Below are 12,501 nucleotides of genomic sequence, written 5' to 3'. Positions count from 1 at the left end.
TGAGAACCGTAGTATATTCGATCATAGAGAAAAGTTCACGAAAAAACAGCAAAGAAAGGTTTGTTTAATATATAATTATTTTTGTTTTGTTTTCATATATAATTTGATTTCAGATTAATTTTTTTAAATACCAATAAAATTATATTAATAATACTATATTCAATACAAAGTTATATTTAAAATTTTTAATATAAAATACAATATTTTATATAAATAAATTTTGTATAATAATATAACATATTCTTATATACCTAATTTTATAAATTATTATCTAAATAAACATAATGTATAAATTTAAATTAAGAAAAACATTCACATATCATTACTAATTAAAATATGTCATTTATACATATACATAAGTAGTTCATTATACATACATAAGAAAAATAAACAAGAACATAAAAATTAAGTTAGTAAGTTACACTTAAGAAAAAATTAGACTTCATATATAAATGGAATCAATCTTGCTAATGAGTTGAGTTGTAGTGGGAGTAGGTTGTCCTTGACACTGAATACGTTTTTGTCAAACCACTACAAAATTGACAAGTAAATATAGATTAGATGATTAATTACTATATATAGTTTTTCTTAAACAAAAAAAATATAAAATATAACATACTTTCTTCTTGATAATTTCTACCAGATTTGGTGCATTTACAAGATCATAAATGTATCTTAATACATAAAAATCACATTCATGACTTTTTTTCCTATAACGATGATCAAGGGGTAAGTATCATCTATGATCCATATAACACATTTTGTGTCCATTCGGCAGACAACGAGCCCATGTGCAACATATTGGACATCTCTAGTAACCTTTCACTACAACATTTTTGACCAAATATTACGACAAAATCTTACATAACTTTAGAAGTGCTACTAATACATGCCAAAAAGAAATACACGGACAGTATCGGCACCAAATGAAAAGTAACAGGCGCCAAATGAAATTTTACTTCACAAATAAAAAAGCAAAATAAAAAATGAAGAAGGGTTTTCTCTATTCTCTCTATTCTCTCGTTCTCTCAGTCTGAATCCCTAATCTCTCTCAATCTCTTCCTTCTCTCCCTTAGGCTGAGACCCTTCATCTTTGAGCTTCCAACCCATTCCCCTTCATCTTGTTCTGTCAGAATAGTTGAGCCCAAACGTCATTCATCGCTGATTTTAATGGTAAGGTGCGGCGACAATGTGTATGCCGTCAGGTCGAGGTAGATATGGCGTCTCTGAATTGGATTTCAGGATGAGAAGGTTTGTTTATGGAGGCAGAGATTCGAATTGTAGGGGTTGTAGGATTATGGCGAGTTCTTCGGATAGGGATGCCAATGGCGGAGGAAGAAGTCGGAGTTCGAGCTCGAGCTCGAGTTCGAGTACCCAGTCTAGCTCGTTTCTTTCTCAGAGCCAAACTTATGCTCTGTTGAAGCACCAAATGGAATTGGCGGCAAAATCTGAGGTCAGGGTTCGGGGTATTCTCCACTCTTTCTATTAGGATTTTATCGGATGCCAATAAGAGAGTTATGTATTTATATGTTTTGGAAGTTATAGGACTATGAAGAGGCTGGGAGGATTCGCGACTTGTTGAAGTTATTCGAAGAAGAGGAGCCGGTTTTGTGACTAAGAAGGTTGATTAAGGAGGCAGTTGTAGATGAAAGGTTCAAGGTAAATCACCTGCTCCCTTCGAAAAAGCTTATTCTTTTAGGATTCAAATTATTAGTTTCTACTTAATTATTTCGTTGTGTTTGAAACAGAATAGTAGTTTTTTGATCCAAATTAGTAGTTTTATACAGAGCTATTGTTTTTCTTAATGTAATTTACGTTTTTCTTATTGTTGGTTGTGTCGGTATCTTTTCCCTTTTTCCTTAAGAATGGAGATTTTGAGCTAATAGCGACATCTAAACGTTTAAACCGATTATGGGATTAGGGGGAATCAAGAAGTTTAAAAGATGTACAAACTTAAGCTTTTTGCCCTAAAATAACTTTTTTGTTTGTAGTACATGTGATTTTGGTTCAGAAGTTGAGAAAAGATGAAAAATTTAGAGTGAAATGGGAAAAAGCTAGGATGCATTGTAACTTTCATTTATGCCCATATGAAAGGCTTGGACCTGGTATTTTATGTTTCTGTGTGCACTGATACTACTAAACCAATAGTTGGTTTCACATTAAAGACAGTGTTTTCCCTGCCGGTAAAACAGGCTTTGCTGCTTTTGTTTTTTGATCTATGTAGTGTTGAAGTAAATTTTTGGAGAGGCGTGAGGAGAATTAGAAGGATAGAGATTGTTGCTAAGTTGTTTTGTTGTTAGTGAGGATTCAAAACAGTTGTGAGATGATGCTAAAGTTAATTTCCTCTTTATTGTTTGTTTGGTTTCTCTTCTTAATTATTTTGTTTTCCTCTCTTGACTGTTGACGGCGCTCCACTATTCATTCCTTCTTTATTCTTATTATTTTTGGTATGTTGCTTTATTGAGTTCAGAAATCAGTTAACTATATAGCAGATTCTCACATTTCAAACTTATTCTCAGGATGCAGCTAACTATCGCGATGAGCTGAGAGAAATTGCACCCCACTCTCTTTCGAAATGCTCAAGTGATGCAACAACTTTGGTACTGTTGTGAACTTATGCTTCATCAAATCATTAGATTTTTATTAGTATTTCAATCATTTTTAAATATAATATTAACGTTGTTGCTTATATTTGGTTTATCTAGCTTCTAACTCCTATTATAACTTCAAGATTATCCATTTCAATTCTCCTGAGTCTCGGGAGGATTTTTAATAATAAGTATATTTATGATTTTGTATGTTGGATGTTGGAGCAAGTTAAAGTGATGTTTGATTATTTTCTAATGAATTACTCCTATAATTAGAGAGACTTGATAAGCTTCTAACATAAGCGATCAGATTATTTCATCAATGTTAAATATTAAATTTGAAACCTATGATTTTTCAGGGAATCAGGGTTCAAGTGAGGTGTGTGTATATTGAGGGCCGGAGTCAGCCTTCAAAGGGTCGCTATTTCTTTACATACAGAATACGAATTACCAATAACTCAGAACGCCCTGTCCAACTTCTTAGAAAACATTGGATTATAACCGATGCCCATGGAAAAACTGAGAATGTCTGGTCAGTTATTTCTACCTTTCGATGCCATCTGCTATTAATGTGCATTTTTCAGCTTCTATTTCCAAGTTAATCAAATTCTCTACACCCTTTGAATTGTTGTCATTTTCTAATTGTAGGGGGATTGGTGTTATTGGTGAACTGCCATCCATTGTCCAAGCTGTTGCCATTTGTGGGTGTTGTTTCTGATTTTTCTTCTCTGATGTGTTGTAAATCATTAAAGAAGAAAGGCAGAAAGAGACCATGGCTTCTCCTTCTCCTTCTCACCTCACAGCTATCCCACAACGCCTCTCAAAACCCTCCCTTTCCCAATGTAAGTAAATCTCTCTCTTTCTCTTTGTATATATAATATATATACGTATATATATGACACTACTAGTACCCTTAAGATGAACTAGTATGAGAAATAACTTAAACCCTTAATTTCATTGCTAAATTTGGTAGTAAACTCGAAGCCAGCTGAGGATTCTGGTCACTCATCATCAAAACCTCTGAAGGTAAGGGCTTCATGCATTTTGGTATCTAGCTAATTATCTCTGATTATATTTTTTATTATCTTTTACTTGCAAATCACTTATGTTTTCTTAAGAATATGGTCTTAGTAGCTAGCATTGGGACATGTTATTGTGCTATTTTGGGAAATTTTCATGCTGTTTAAACTTCATGATAAAATTTGATTGGCATTCATACTGATATTGATTGGCATTGTGGCTGTTAAGTTGTCAGTTGCAATTTGGTATAAAAGAATAATGCAATTTGGTACTTGTTGGCTTGCTATAGTAGTATAAACAATGCACGAATATAATATTTATGTCCTTTAATATTAATAGTGCTTTAATATTGTTGTTGTTTAATTTGGTGATGTCATATTGCTAATATATGTATCTATCTCTGTATTTTTTTTACCCAAGCTGAGCTTCGTAGCTTGAAATCTCACATGAGTCATGGCCTTGATATTCTCGTGTGATTTTTTTCTTTTAACGGAATTTTAAAAGATTGATGCTCTCTCTCTATATATTTTTTATGTTCACTAGCAAAAGGAAAGTGATATCTTTGAATTTGGATTACAATTCACTTATATAGAATTGGAAGAGAATTATGTCATTCATTAATAGAAGAAGAAAAAGGGTATAAACGTCATAGATGATGTACTATAGTAAGGTATATCTATATTATATAATGGTGAGTAGTGGGTTTGATGATTTTTGTGAATTTTAAATTAGAAAGAATGTTTGATGATTAAAACTTCACTAAAATATGTCAAACACCAATGTTAATTCTTATGTTTGATTACTCAATGAATAAACATAATATTTGAAATGAAACATGTTTCAATCCACTCTTATTGTCAAATTTGTTTTATGCATTATAGAGTGTAGTTTTTGAGTTTGAATAATGGATTGGTTATATACATGCATTTTCAATCCTTTTTGGAGTATGGCTTCTGCCTTTTATCTACTCAAATAAAGTTACGTGTTTTTCTACTTAAAATTGCAGTCACTTTTATATAGAATTAGTAGCACGTTGAAATCTGAATACTTAAATTACTTTTATGGACAATGATAATAGATTCGATGAGATTATTGGAATGGATCGTGTTATGGTGTCACATATAAGCTATCTATGACAGTTGTAAATTTTCCATCTATTAAATTTAAGGAGATTATGGCAACTAACATGATTCGACTTATTTTTGTTTGTGATTAGTTCTGTATAAAATTCTTCTCAAGATTGTATATAAGTTTGAAAGAGAGTCACTTAATTCTTGATACTATGGTCTTATAGTTACTTTTTTTTTTATTATTATTATGCATGCTCACTTCTTTCAGCATAACCCCATTAAATTCTTGATGACACGTTTACGTCTACATTTGAAAGAGAAACTTAACATAGTTGGTTATGAATATCTTAATTAACATACCTACTCTCATTTATTTTGGTGTATCTTCATTGTTTTTTTCTTTCAGATATTTGATTTTGGACTAGCAAACTGGTTGATATCTCAATAGACTAATCATTCATTTGTTCCTATAGATGCAACTTTATGCATGGTTTCTTTGCCAATACTTCTATCAAAACAATGTAGTATTAATCTCCAAACTATTTTTTTCATTTCTTAACATGTATACCATGCCTTGTTGTTGCTGTTGCCTATTAAAAAATGTTGTGCTGCTACTTGTAAATAAGCAAATTAGGTATAGTTCAGAACCAGATGGAGCACCATGCCCTGTTGCTTTTATTGTACGTAATGCTTTATTTATTTTCTTATATTATTTATATAATAAACTTTTGTTTTACAAATAACATTATTATATATAGTATATGTAATTGATTAGAAGACTTGCATAATTGTTTCTTTGTGTTTATAGAGAACACTTTGAGGAAAATAGTTTGGAAAAAGATCCAACAAGGATCTCTCACGATATTTCTCTGACCGGCCTTATCATCAACAAGGTATATTATTATATTGTGATCTCATTTTCATTCTATCCATATTTACACTTACCTTGTGTTGTATGCACAAGCAGTATGTTGCATGCTTCTTTATTCCCCAGATTGTGTGCAAGAGCATTTGTTTTTGTCTTGCTACTACCCGCTGAGAAATTATTATATATGATGTGTGTTTCAATTGCTTATAAACATCAATGTTCAACTGAATTGATGTTCAATTATGTCTTTGTTACACTTTTTTTCTCTATATATCTTTACTGAGTTTAGCTTTCTCTTTTCTATATATATTACTATAATAAATATATGCTCCTGGCTCAACCACTTAAAACAAAAGTAGTAACTTAAGAGAATAGAAAAAAGAGATCTCATTTTGTAGTGTCACATATATAGGTGGTGATGGTATAATTTCATTTATTAGATAGAAGGTTCTCACTCACATCCATTCAAAAAACACCTTTAAGCTAGTCCTAATGACTTTAGTGCAGACCATTGCGTATTCAAAATCCCAGTGCTCTTATATGATGTATTATTAACTGGTTTTTGTAGGCATTCTTAAAGAAAGGTGCAAAGTATTCAAAATCTCAGTGCTCTTGCTGATCACTTTTCATGCCAGCTACTTTTGAAGTTACCCAGCAAATTGTCGAGTACATCAGAAAGGCAGGAACTCAACTTCAAGTGAGAGGAAAATTTGGCTCAAAATGCTCTAGGATTATGAGACTTTAGAAACATTAAAGGTAGTGTTTATGGCTGCATGATTTACACCAAATACATGGTTGTGTGTTAATATGCTATGTAGAAAGGTCTTCTAATGCTTTTTAGCTATTACTTCATTTGATACATATTTATAACAAATGGTTTGTAGAAATTTGCTAAAGCTGATTTACTTCTGTCTATCACCATTCTACTCTAGTGATTTCTTGATTTCCCCAATTGAGTATATTAGGCCAATTCTATTGGTACTGGGTTCTCTTTTTCATTTAGCATTAAATGCATATACAGTACAAGAACTTTTTCATGTATGAGGTTCAAGTGGTGGAGCTATTGTTTCTCTTTGATGTTTTTGATGTTTCCCTTCAACTCAGTGGCATTTTATCCTTTTGAGCTCTTGTATCTTTCATTTCATATGAGCATGCTTTTTTGGTAAAAAAAAACTGTAATGACCCACTAATCTAGACTAATTGGACCATTATCGAAACTATACATAAAAACTTACATTTTACGAAAATACCATAATTTATTGAGTAACTTGAAAATAAGAGTTATTTACAAAAAACGAATACTAAGAAGGATTTTGGGATCCCATTGTCTTTAAAACAAAATAAGATTTAAAATAAAAGACATTACATAATAATGCGGAAAATACATGTAAAACCATAAAAAACATAAAAGGAGACTACATCCTCGAATCGATAACGCTCGGCCCCTTGACTCCATTCATCATCGATACACATCCTCCCAAGCATCACGAATCTTACCGCCTCTAAGCTTATTTTCCTGCACATAAACAGAAAGGAGTGAGCCTAATGCCCAGCAAGGAAAAACCTAACACATAGTCATATACACAATTTCATAAGAAAACATAAAGACTTAACATAATACATATAACATACACTTATTATAATGGCCATTATTACTTGGGGTCCCATAGACTAAACAAGCATATGCCCATGGAATTAGTGGGGTCCTACTAGCTAAGTAGGTCATATGCCCATAATCCATTTGGGGTCTTGTTAGTCATATGGGTCATATGCCCAAGCCTACAAACATACATACATATCATAACACATTAATAACATAAAACATATAGATAACATAAGCACATAACATATTGATTCTAGCCTATTTTCCTTACCAAAGTTACCGGGATAAAATGGACTGAGTTAGGACTTTTGGAACACTCCTAAAACCACAATGAACAAGGGTGAGTCTAAAGAAAGGAGATGAAATGAAAGAGAATAGGAAGACTAAACCATTAAACGAAAATATGCTTACCACCACTTAAGTGCTTAAGAACTTGGATTCCCTAACCAAAAATAAGAATAAGGTTAGGGGACTGAGTAAAAGGTTTTGAGAAAAGAAATAACATAGAATACAGAAAGGACTAGAGTTTTGGGTTTACCTCAAAGATTGCAAGATCAATCTAACATCCACCGAAATACTATAGCACTCACTTACTTCCCAAGTGTTTGATAAGCTTATGATGTTTAAGCTTATAGTTTTTCCCCAAACCAAGTGTTTACACTCTCTCACTCACTTAACACTAGCAGCCTCTGAACTTAGAGCAAATGGTGAATAATGGCTGGGTACTAGGTCCTATTTATAGAGTTTGGGAATGAAAATATCTTGATTTTACTTGAATAAAAATAATGGCTTTTTAGGTGAAAATCATTTGAATAATCGTTCAGCAGAGGCTGAAGACTCGTTCAGAAGATGCTGGACTGTTGAAGGAGTTTGAATGGCTGAAGGGAAAAGAATTCAAATGTATTTGAATTCATGCTGGTGGAGGCGATATATCACCCCCTATAGGCGATATATCGCCTGGACCTTTGTTCCCGAGGCGACCGTGCATCGATTCGTGTTTTCCGTATCTACGTGCTGCGACATATCGCCCCCTATAGCTGCGATATATCGGCATACGCTGAATATTTAAACACGAATTTACACATTTTTAGCTGAGTTTGAATGGAGTAAACAGCCTTGACTAAGCCCTCAACGTGCTCAAAGCTGCTGACTGACCCTATACATTCAAACTTTTACCCTTATTTAATTTAATCCTCAAAAATACTAAATCCTTAATTACCATTCAAAACATGTGCTTAAAATCCTATTGGTTGATGTCTAAACCTTATAATATAATAATATATTCCTTAATATCAGACACATTAATCAAACCTTAGGTTATACTTAATATTCTTAAACTATAGGTTAAACTTAGAAAATCTATAAGTACTACTATGAGTGTCCAAATAACTCCCGGTCTGAACCAAAAATCCAAAGTAACAATGATAACACTAAACATACTATAATACTACTAAACAATTAGCTAAGTAAAGTTCTTGGACTCTACAATTCTCCCCTACTAAAAAGAATTTCGTCCTCGAAATTTACTTACCAAATAACTCCGGATACCGGCTCTGCATGTCCTCTTCCAACTCCCATGTTGCCTCGCGTTCAGAACTATTGCTCCATAGGACTTTAACTATAGGAAAGCTCTTGGACCGTAACTGCTTCATCCCCCTATCTAGGATGCTAACCGGTCGTTCCTCGTAACTTAAGTCTTTCTGGAGTGCTATGGTATCGTACTTGAGGACGTGAGATGGGTCTGACACATACTTGCGTAACATCGAGATGTGGAAGACGTTGTGACTATCGGCTAGTGCTGGCGGTAGGGCTAGTCTATACGCAACTGGTCCCACTTTGTCCAATATCTCAAAAGGACCTAAGAATCGGGGACTGAGCTTGCCTTTCTTCCCGAACCGCTTGACACCCTTCATAGGAGATATCTTCAGGAAGACTTGATCTCCAACTTGGAACTCCACATCGCGTCTCTTGGTATCTGCATAGCTTTTCTGTCGGCTTTGAGCAGCAAGCATACGCTGTCTAATAAGCGTTACTGCTTCTTGAGCTTGCCTAACAGCTTCGGGCCCTAGAAGCTGCCTTTCTCCTACCTCGTCCCAGTGCAACGGTGATCGGCACCTTCTTCCATATAGCAACTCATAAGGTGCCATCTCGATCGTCGACTGGTAGCTATTGTTGTACGAGAACTCGATCAGCGGTAAGTACTTGTTCCACGATCCTCCGAAGTCAAGTACACATGCGCGTAGCATATCCTCTAAAATCTGAATCGTACGCTCTGACTGCCCATCTGTCTGAGGATGGAAAGCTGTACTAAGACTTAACTCAGTACCCATGGCTTGCTGTAAGCTTCTCCAAAATCTTGACGTAAACACTGATCCTCTATCTGATACTATCGTCTTGGGGATTCCATGCAATCGTACAATCTCTTGGATGTAGATGTCTGCATATTGGTCTGCCGTATAAGAAGTCTTAACAGGCAGAAAATGAGCCGACTTGGTTAGTCTATCTATGACTATCCAAGCAGAATCATGCTGCTTATTTGTCTTTGGCAGACCCGTCACGAAGTCCATGGCTATATCGTCCCACTTCCACTCCGGTATGCTAAGTGGTTGCAATAATCCTGCAGGCCGCTGATGCTCCGCCTTCACTTGCTGGCATACCAGACACTTAGATACATACTCTGCTATGTCCTTCTTCATCCCTGGCCACCAATAGACTGCCTTGATGTCATGAGTCATTTTGGTAGACCCTGGATGAACTGAGTACGGAGTACTGTGCGCTTCTTCTAGGATCGTCTTCTTAATACTCTGATCGTCTGGCACGCATACTCGATCCTTATATCTCAATAAACCTTGACTGGATATTGAGAAATCTGTAGTCTTGCCTTCTCGGACTGCATTCATGTGCGTTGCTAGTGAATCATCATGTCTCTGACCATTCCGTATGTCTTCTAGCATATTCGATTGGATAGACAAGTTAGCCAACTTGCCTACAACCACTTCTATTCCGGCACTGATAAGCTCCTGCTGTAGTGGCTTTTCTATTCCGGATAAGGCTGCTAAGTTCCCATAACTTTTTCGGCTAAGTGCATCGGCAACTACGTTTGCCTTCCCCGGGTGGTATAGGATTTCGCAGTCGTAATCCTTTACTAATTCCAACCACCGGCGCTGCCTCATGTTAAGCTCCTTCTGAGTAAAGAAGTATTTTAAACTTTTGTGGTCCGTATAAATCTCGCACCGTTCTCCGTAAAGATAATGGCGCCAGATTTTTAACGCAAAGACCACCGCTGCCAACTCCATATCGTGAGTTGGATAGCGTTGTTCATACTCCTTTAACTGACGTGACGCGTAGGCTATCACCTTGTCATTTTGCATCAGTACGCATCCCAATCCTAACTTTGATGCATCACAGTAGACAACGAACCTGTCGTTGGGTGTTGGGACACTAAGTACTGGTGTTGAGCAAAGCTTATCCTTAAGCAACTGGAAGCTTTCCTCACACTTATCATTCCAGTTAAACTTTTGTTGCTTCCGGGTCAGGTTGGTGAGTGGAGTGGCTATTTTAGAAAAGCCCTCTACAAACTTTCTATAGTAACCTGCTAGCCCTAAGAAGCTTCTTACTTCCGACGCGTTCTTTGGTCTAGGCCAATCTTTCACGGCCTCTACCTTCGATGGATCTACTGCAACTCCGTCTTTCGATATGATGTGCCCGAGGAACGCCACTTGTGAGAGCCAAAACTCGCATTTCTTGAACTTCGCGTAGAGTTGGTGCTCCTTCAATCGCGTCAAAATTATCCTCAAGTGTTCCTCGTGCTCCACTTCATCCTTGGAGTAAATTAAAATGTCGTCGATGAACACAACGACGAATTTATCCAAGTAGTCCTTGAAGACCCTATTCATTAAGTCCATAAACGCGGCTGGCGCGTTAGTAAGACCAAAAGACATAACCAAGAACTCGTAATGTCCATAACGAGTCCTAAAGGCTGTCTTAGGAATATCTTCCCCCTTTACCTTGAGCTGATGATACCCGGACCGTAAATCGATCTTAGAGAATACAGTCGCGCCTCGGAGTTGATCAAACAAATCATCAATCCGAGGTAGCGGGTATTTGTTCTTAATCGTTACTTTATTCAGCTCACGGTAGTCTATGCACATGCGCATACTTCCGTCCTTCTTTTTCACGAATAGTACCGGAGCTCCCCATGGTGAATGGCTTGGCCTAATGAAACCCAAGTCTAGGAGTTCTTGTAGCTGCGTCTTTAACTCCTTGAGTTCCGTAGGTGCCATCCGGTATGGTGCCTTAGAGATAGGCTCGGTGCCCGGTACTAATTCTATCGTGAAGTCTATTTCTCTAGTTGGCGGCAATCCTGGCAAGTCATCGGGGAAAACTTCTGGAAATTCTTGTATGACTCGAACATCTCCAACTTTGAGTGATGTCTCCTTCTCCACATTCGTGATGTTGGCTAAGAATGCTTGACATCCTTTCTCCATCATTCTCTGAGCTTTGAGAGATGATACTAACGGTGTGCGTAGTCCTGAAGCTTGTCCCATGAAGCACAGTTTCTGGCCGTCAGGAGTATCGAATGTCACCTTCTTGCGTCTGCAGTCGATCGTTGCGCCATGCCGTGCTAGCCAATCCATGCCTAGTATGACGTCGAAGTCTTTGATCACCAGCTCTATCAGGTCTCCTTCTAGTTCCTTGTCCTCAATCTTGATTGGTACGCCTCGTACAATTCGTGATGATAGAACTACTTTGCCCGAAGGCAACTCGGTTGCAAACCTAGTTCTAAATCTTTCACTAGGTTTGTCTAGTTTATCTATCATTCCTAACGAAATATACGAATGGGTGGCTCCCGAATCAAATAATACATGACATAATTTATTGAGGATGGAAACCTGACCTGTGACCACCTTGTTGCTAGCATCCGCCTCTCCTTGGGTTAAAGCAAAAACCCGAGCAGGAACCATCTTTTCGTCCTTCTTTCCTTCCGGCTTTTGCTGAGGACAGTCTCTTTTACGATGCCCTTCTTGACCACAGTTGAAACACTCCTTGGTGTTGGCACGGCATTCTCCGGGGTGCTTCTTCTGACATTTGGCACATGGCGGGTATTCCACGTAGCCCGACCTATTTCCCCCATTACTTGGTCGTGCCCTTTTATTGTTGTCGGCTTGCTTGTTGTCAGGATGCCTTCTCTTCTGTCCGTTACCGTTGTTGTTGGACTGACTGTTGCTGGACTGATTGTTGTTCCGACTGGCCTGAGGTTGGCTCTGCTGCCTAGGTTCCGGCTTGCTGGCTTCTTCTTTGCTCACGTTGGCTTGCAACCTTTCTACTTCAATTGCCGTCTCAAGAACGTCG

At 36.8% G+C, this 12,501-nt stretch overlaps 1 pseudogene; it reads left to right on the top strand.

The window, feature by feature from the left end:
* Positions 1-1,189: 1,189 nt before the first annotated feature.
* On the top strand, positions 1,190-3,306 carry LOC133819494 (uncharacterized; annotated as a pseudogene).
* The last annotated feature ends 9,195 nt before the right edge of the window (positions 3,307-12,501 follow it).

This window comes from Humulus lupulus, chromosome 1, assembly GCF_963169125.1.
Source record: "Humulus lupulus chromosome 1, drHumLupu1.1, whole genome shotgun sequence".
Classification (NCBI taxonomy): domain Eukaryota; kingdom Viridiplantae; phylum Streptophyta; class Magnoliopsida; order Rosales; family Cannabaceae; genus Humulus; species Humulus lupulus.
Note: the sequence above shows the minus strand (reverse complement) of the source record. Positions and strands in the feature narration are given on the sequence as shown.